Source organism: Elephantulus edwardii, unplaced genomic scaffold, assembly GCF_000299155.1.
Source record: "Elephantulus edwardii isolate Elephantulus edwardi_28Jun2011 unplaced genomic scaffold, EleEdw1.0 scaffold00177, whole genome shotgun sequence".
Taxonomy (NCBI): domain Eukaryota; kingdom Metazoa; phylum Chordata; class Mammalia; order Macroscelidea; family Macroscelididae; genus Elephantulus; species Elephantulus edwardii.
This window is the reverse complement of record NW_006399927.1, coordinates 6,347,839-6,354,922: the sequence shown is the minus strand read 5'-3', so window position 1 is coordinate 6,354,922 and position 7,084 is coordinate 6,347,839.

The following is a 7,084-nucleotide window of genomic DNA, read 5'->3' as shown; positions in this document are numbered from 1 at the left end:
GAGGGTGGAGGGACGGTGCAGGAGGGGAAGGCCCTCTATGAGGTGGATTGATTCAGTGACTGGGATAATTGGGATGGGAGTGTCAGAGACAGTGCGATTGGCACAGGACAGAGCGGAGTTTAGGGCTGTTGTACATAGGGTCGCTATGAGTTGCAGGCGACTCGACGGCACATAACAACAACAACATGGTGAATATTGAGAAGAATGGAAATCTCAGAACACTTAATAGTGCTCATAAAAAATCTATACCTAAATCAAGAAGCTGTTTTCTTGATGCAGCTTTGGAACATGACATTCTTTAAAATCAGGAAGGATGTGCTACAGGGATGTATTCTTTTGTCACACCTATTCAAACTATGCTGAGAAAATAATTTGTGAAGTTAAACTCTATAAAATAATGTGGCATCAGTATCTGAAGAAGACACATAAAGAACCTGTCTTAGCAGATTATACAATCTGCTGAAAGTGAACAGGACTTGAAAAGCTCACTACAGAAGATTAAAGACTATAATATTCAGGTATTAATTACATCTCAATATCTAATATCTTTTGCTGCAAAAGTTAAGGACTGTAGTCTTTAATACGTATTGAAACTCAACATCAAGAAGACAAAGATTCTCACCACGGGGTCAAATGGCAGTACCATGATAGATGGAGAAGAGACTGAGGTTGTTAGCAATTACAGCCTACTTGGACCCACAAGCAACACTCTTTTAACAGCCGCAGTCAGGAAATCAATACACAGATTGCATTGGGAAAATCTGCTGTCATGGACTTCTCCATAGTGCTGAAGAGCAACAATGTCAGTCTAGAGATAAAGGTACATCTAATCCAGGCCATGGTCTTCCCAATTACTTGTTATGCTTCAGAAAGCTGGACAGTGACTAAGGGTGACAGAAGAATAAAAGTATTCAAGTTGTGGTGCTGAGGAAAAGTCTTGAATATACCATAGACTCCCCAAAACAAAAACATAAATTGGTCTGTCTTGGAGAGGGTGAAACCAAGTCTGTCTTTGGAGGCTAGTATTTTGAAGTTCTGCTTCACATACTTTGGTTACATGGCCAGGAAAGATCAGTCCTTGGAGAAGGACATCATGCTAGGAAAGGTAGACAGACAGGGCAGTAGTGGAAGACTTTGGATGAGATGGATTGATACAGTATCTGGGGCAATGTGGGTCATTTTGTTGGAATTAGTGAGACTGGCTCAAGACAGGGAAGGGTTCAGAGCTGCTGTACATATATTCCAGGCAACTCAACAACACATAACAACAATAACATACTATATTGGTTGGGTTGGTTTGTTTTTTTTTTAATTTAAGCCTCCTGTTTAGAGTCAACAAGACCACAGAGAGGGCCTTTGTATTTAGAATTGGCTGTTACTATTACAGAGGAATATTCCTCTTAGTGGTACAGCACTCTTCTGTCAATATGCTGTACTGAGGTAACCTGGGGTTGCTATGATGCTGAACCTTGTGCCATTAGGGTGTCAAATGCTATAACAGTTACCCATGGTGAACAGAGTCTGGTGGAGCTCCCAGTTTAAGACAAGTGTGGAAGCAGGAGTGGCATCCACTTCCTAAACAACATGCCTCTAAGAAGCTCTATGAACTTTGATAAATGTTGATAGTTTCAGAAAGGCCTCAGGTTTTTTGTTCATAGGGTCACTATGAGTCTTGCTCTACTCACAGGCAATCAGCAACAACATCAAGAAAACAAAAGTCCTCTCTGCGGGGTCAAAAGATAATATCATGATAGGTGGAGGAAGTATTGAAGCTGTCAGTGATTTCATCTTGCTTGGGTTAATGATCATCATCTTTGGTACCAGGCATCAGGGAATCAGGAGACATATTGGGCAAATTAGCTGACAGGGGACTCTCCAAAATACTTAATAACAATGTTGTTGGTTTGAAGACTAAAGGGCATCTGATTCAGGCTATGGTCTTTTCAATCAGTTTTTAATCTGAAAGCTGGACAGTGATTAAAGATGACAGAAAATTGATGCCTTTGAGTTGTGTTGTTGAAGAAGAGTACTAAATATCTCATGGACTACCAAAAGAACAAACAGGTATGTCTTGGAGAGTGTGAAGCCAAAGTGCTCCTTAGAGACAAAGGTGATGAACTTCATCTATAAAATTTTGAACATATTTCTAGGAGAAGTGATTCCTTGAATGCTATCATTATGCTTGAAATGATGGAGGGTCAGTGAATGACAAGAAGATCCTTAGTAAGAAAAATTGACACTGTAACTGCAACAATGTACTAAAATGTATCAAAATGGAGTTCAGATATATTGTTCATAGAGTCACAATAGTCATACTAGACTTGATAGCACCACTACCAACAATTTGGATTTCTTGTGGTAGTGTTTTGTTGTTCTCTTCAAATAAATCTTTGATATCTCTGCCTATATTTATCCTTAATCAGTTAATCTTTTGGGTCATATAGTGAACAATATTATTCTTATTTCCTTTTCAGAGTACACTTTGACAGTGTAAAAAAGATGAATCCAATTAAGTTTTGTATGTAAATCTTGTATTCTGCCACTTCAGTGAATCTTTAAACTGATTCTGGTAATTTTCTTACTGAGTCTTTAGATTTTTAATGGATAGGATCATCTGAAAATAGGGATATTTGTACTCCTTCATTTGGATGCTTTTTATTTCCCTTTCTTACTTTTTTTCTCTAGCCAGTACTTCCAACACAATAGTGAATAGGAATAGTGATAAAAGTCATCTTTGTCTGGTTCTCAGTCATAGGGATAATTCTTTCAGTTTCTCTCCCTTGATGATAATATTGATCATGGATTTTTGTATATATTCTTTAATTATGTTGAGGGATTTCCAATTTCTATTTTATTGGTCATTTTTATCGCAAAAGAGAGTTGGATTTTTCAAACGCCTTTTCTTTATCAATTAATAAGCTCATGTGTGCTATTTTATGTTGATTTTTTTTATGTCTTCCAGTTGCCTGAGGCAGAAGGCACACAATATTCCATCTGCCAAAGAATGTCTCATATTGAAGACAGAGTGGAGTGATGGATAAATGAGTCTGTGTTGTGGTAGAAGTAAGCTTAGTGGAACACCTGATAGGAGAGTGGCAGGAATGGGGCTTCATTGTCCCCGAGATAGAGCCATACCATTGTTGTGGTCACTGGGAGGCTACTCAGGGTGAGAGGATAAGGGAGGAGTATGTAATTCTCTGTTCTTTGGTTTCTAGTACATTCCTGTGTAAGTTATATGATTCTTTTCTCAATTCAACTTTGAGATTGATCTGGAGTCCAGCTTCTCTAACTGTTATTTAACATTGGTCCTTCACTCAAAGAAGTGACCAGTGCTCACTCTGAAATGTTCAGCCTCTTCTTTGATGCCAAAGTTCAGCCTTTGTTGTAAGAAGGATGCCATGCAGTACCTGACTAACCATTCTCTTAGACTACTATTTGCTCTGTTATTTTGGAGTACATCCCCCTACCTAACCTTTTGGGTTTTGCCTTGGTTTGTTTTTTAAGACCCATTTTTAGACTGTAGTGTGCAACAATTTTGGGAATTCTAGTGGCACAGTCCGTAGCACAGTATCCTGCCTAGAAGCTGCTTGTCTCTGGTGGCTCAAATTCACAAGCAAAAGAGTAGTAGTCTCCTCTCATTGCTGTTGAAACTCACTGAAGGGTCGTTAGCAGTTGGAACCAACTAAAGAGCAGTGAGTGAGAGAATGTGATACTTACAGATTTGACATCCAAATTTCACATCTCATGCTCAAAATTCTGTTCAGAAATTAAAATGTCCATATCTTACTGCTTAATTGACATCTCTAATAGGATGCCTATTAGTCACTTTAGTATTAAAGTGACCAAATTTTTTTATATTTCTACTCTAAATTACTCCTTTTTCAATCTCATCTAGGTAAGTAGCGTTACTGTTCACTCATTAGTTCAGGCCAAGACTTATAAGACTTTCTCTAATATTTCAAATCCAATCCATCTGCAAATTTTGCATTATCTAACACCTGTCTCTGACCACTTACTATATTTCTTCTTTTATGCTGTTATGTTGCTTGTTTTTGCCATTGAGTTTTCTGGGGCTGTAAAATAGCATGGGAGGAGATTGCCAACTTTCTCCAAAAGAACAGCTGGTGTATTTGAATCTCCTGCCACTGGATTAGCAGTGCATCTCTTCACCCACTGCACCACCAGAGCTCCCCTTTTCTGTATGTTGTTGTTGCTAATTGCCTTCGGGTTGAGCATGCTATGAACAAAAGGGCTGAAGCCTTTCTCTAACTATCGACATTTATCAAAGTTCATAGTTTCTGGAGGCATGTTGTTTAGGAAGTAGATGCCATTCCTGCTTCCACACTTGTCTTAAACTGGGAACTCATCAAACAATGTCCATCATGAGTAAGCGTTATGGCATTTGACACCCCAGTAACACAAGATATAGCATCATAGCAACCCCAGCTTAACTTAGTACAGCATATTGACAGAAGAGTGCTGTACCACTAAGAAGAATGTTCCTCCAGAATATTAACAACCAATTCTAAATACCAGGGCCCTCTCTGAGGTCTTATTGACTCTAAACAGGAGGCTTAAATTAAAAAACACACCAACCAATAAAGTATGTTATTGCTGTTATGTGCCATTGAGTCACCTGTGATGTATAGCAACCCTAGGTACAGCATCTCTGAACCCTTCCCTTTCCTGAGCCAGTCTCAGTAATTCTGACACACCAACCCACATTGCCCCAGATTCTGTATCAATCCATCTCATCCATGGTCTTCCTCTCCTATGCTGTCTGTCCACCTTTCCAAGCATGATGTCCTTCTCCGCAGACTGGTCTTTCCTGGCCGCCATGTAACCAAGAATGTGAAGCAGAACTTCAAAATCCTAGCCTCCAAAGAGAGACTTGGGTATCACCCTCTCCAAGACAGACCAATTCAATTTTTGGCAGTCTATGGTATATTCAAGATACTTCTCCAGCACCACAACTTGAATGCTTCTATTCTACTTTCAGCCTTAGTCGTTGTCCAGCTTTCTGAAGCATAACAAGTAATTGGAAAGACCATGGCCTGGATTAGATATACCTTTATCTCTAGACTGACATTGTTACTCTTTAACACTCTGGAGAGGTCCATGATAGCAGATTTTCCCAGTGCAATTAGTCTTTTGATTTCCTGGTTGCTGGTTTTGAGAGTGTTGATTGTGAGCCCAAGTAAGCTGTAATTGCTAACAACCTCAGTCTCTTCTCCATCTATCATGGTGCTGCCATTTGACTCAGTGGTGAGAATCTTTGTCTTCTTGAGGTTGAGCTTCAATCTGTATTGAAGACTACGTTCTTTGACCTGTTGCAGCAAGTGCTTCAGGATTTCTTCCATTTCAGCAAGCAAGGTTGTGTCATCTGCATATTGTAGGTTGTTAATAAGGCTTCCTCCAGTCTTAATGCCACACTCGTCATAAAGCCCTACTTTCCAAATGATCCATTCTGCATACAGATTGAAAAAGTATGGGGACAGGATTCATCCCTGATACACTCCTTTTCTGATTTTGAACCATGCAGTGTTTCTTTGCTCTGTTCTGCTGTTTCTTGGTCCACATAGAGGTTTCATATAAGCACCATCAAGTGTTCTGGGATTCCCATTTTTCTCAAGTTTATCTACTTTTTTTGTGATCCACACAGTCAAATGCCTTTGAATAGTCAATGAAGCACAGATAGACATTCTGCTGGTGCTCTCTGCTTTCTGCCCAAATCCATCTGGCTTTGGCAATAATGTCCCTCATGCCATGATCCCTTCTAAACTCAACTTGTATTTCTAGTAGTTCTCTGTCAATGAACTGTTTCAGTAATTTCTGGATAATCTTTAGCAGGATTATGCTAGTGTGTGATATTAGTGATACTATTTGGTAATTTCTATACTTTGTCAGGTCACCTTTTTTTTGCAATGGGAATAAATATGTATCTCTTCCAGTCAGTTGGCCAAGTAGTTGTCCTCCAGTTTTCTTGGCACTTGGAGAGCACACCATCATTATGCCTTACCAAGTTATTGCAATAGCCTACTTTCTATTCTCCCAATGCCTACTCTTGTTTATCTATAACGTGTTCTTTTACAAGCTTCCAGAGTGATTTTTTAAAAACTTATATCAGAGGTATCTTGTCCTCAAAAACTGTTAAATGGTATCCTATTGTCATTGGCACAAAATTTAAGAAATGTATGTGGTTTTCAAGGTCCTGTGTGATCTGAACCCAAGATGTTCTATGCCTCTGTCTTTACATTTTACCACGATTTCCTTGTAAACTCTACCTCTTGAAAGAAGTGCATCCAGAGAGCACCTTAGAGGAAAGGATCTTAAATTTGCTCTCCCATGCTTTGGGTATGCTGTCGGGGGTGGGGGTGGAGCAGTTTCTGGGAAAGATGGAGGGTCAAATAAAGAGGGGAAGACACTGAACAAGATGTGACATTCCAGAGGCCATGCGGATGGTGCAGGATAAAGAAAGGTTCTGATCTGCTGTTCATAGGATTACTGTGTGCTGTCATTGTCTCCTTGGTACCTAACGACAACAGCAACAACATTTATTACTGAAAGTTTTCAACTTGAGGGTTTTCCATTTACTACTTTCACTGATTGCTGTTTCCACTCTTCTCATAGACTTTTTTCCTTCCTTCCTTCCTTCCTCTCTCCCTCCCTCCCCCCTCCCTTCCTTCCTTCCTTCATCTGCTTTAATATATCCTTCCCTGACTCTGCTATCTCTAAGAGTATTCCTTATAACTCTAACTTCTTCTACCTTGCTTTGGGTATTTTGTAGTATTTATAACTACTAGTGTCACAGAGAGTGTTGCATTGGGTAAACCTACTGTCAGGGACCTCTCTCAAGTGTTAAAGAGCAAGGATATGAATTTAAAGACTAATGTGCACTTGATGCAAGTGACACTATTTTGAATTGCATCACAGTCATTTGAAAATTGCACAATGAATATAGATGATAAAAGCATTTGAATTGTAGTGTTAGAAAATAATATTGAATATGCCATGAACATCTAGGCAGCACGGGATGACAAAGCAAAATATTACAATGAAATGTGCAAGGAGTTGGAGTCAGAAA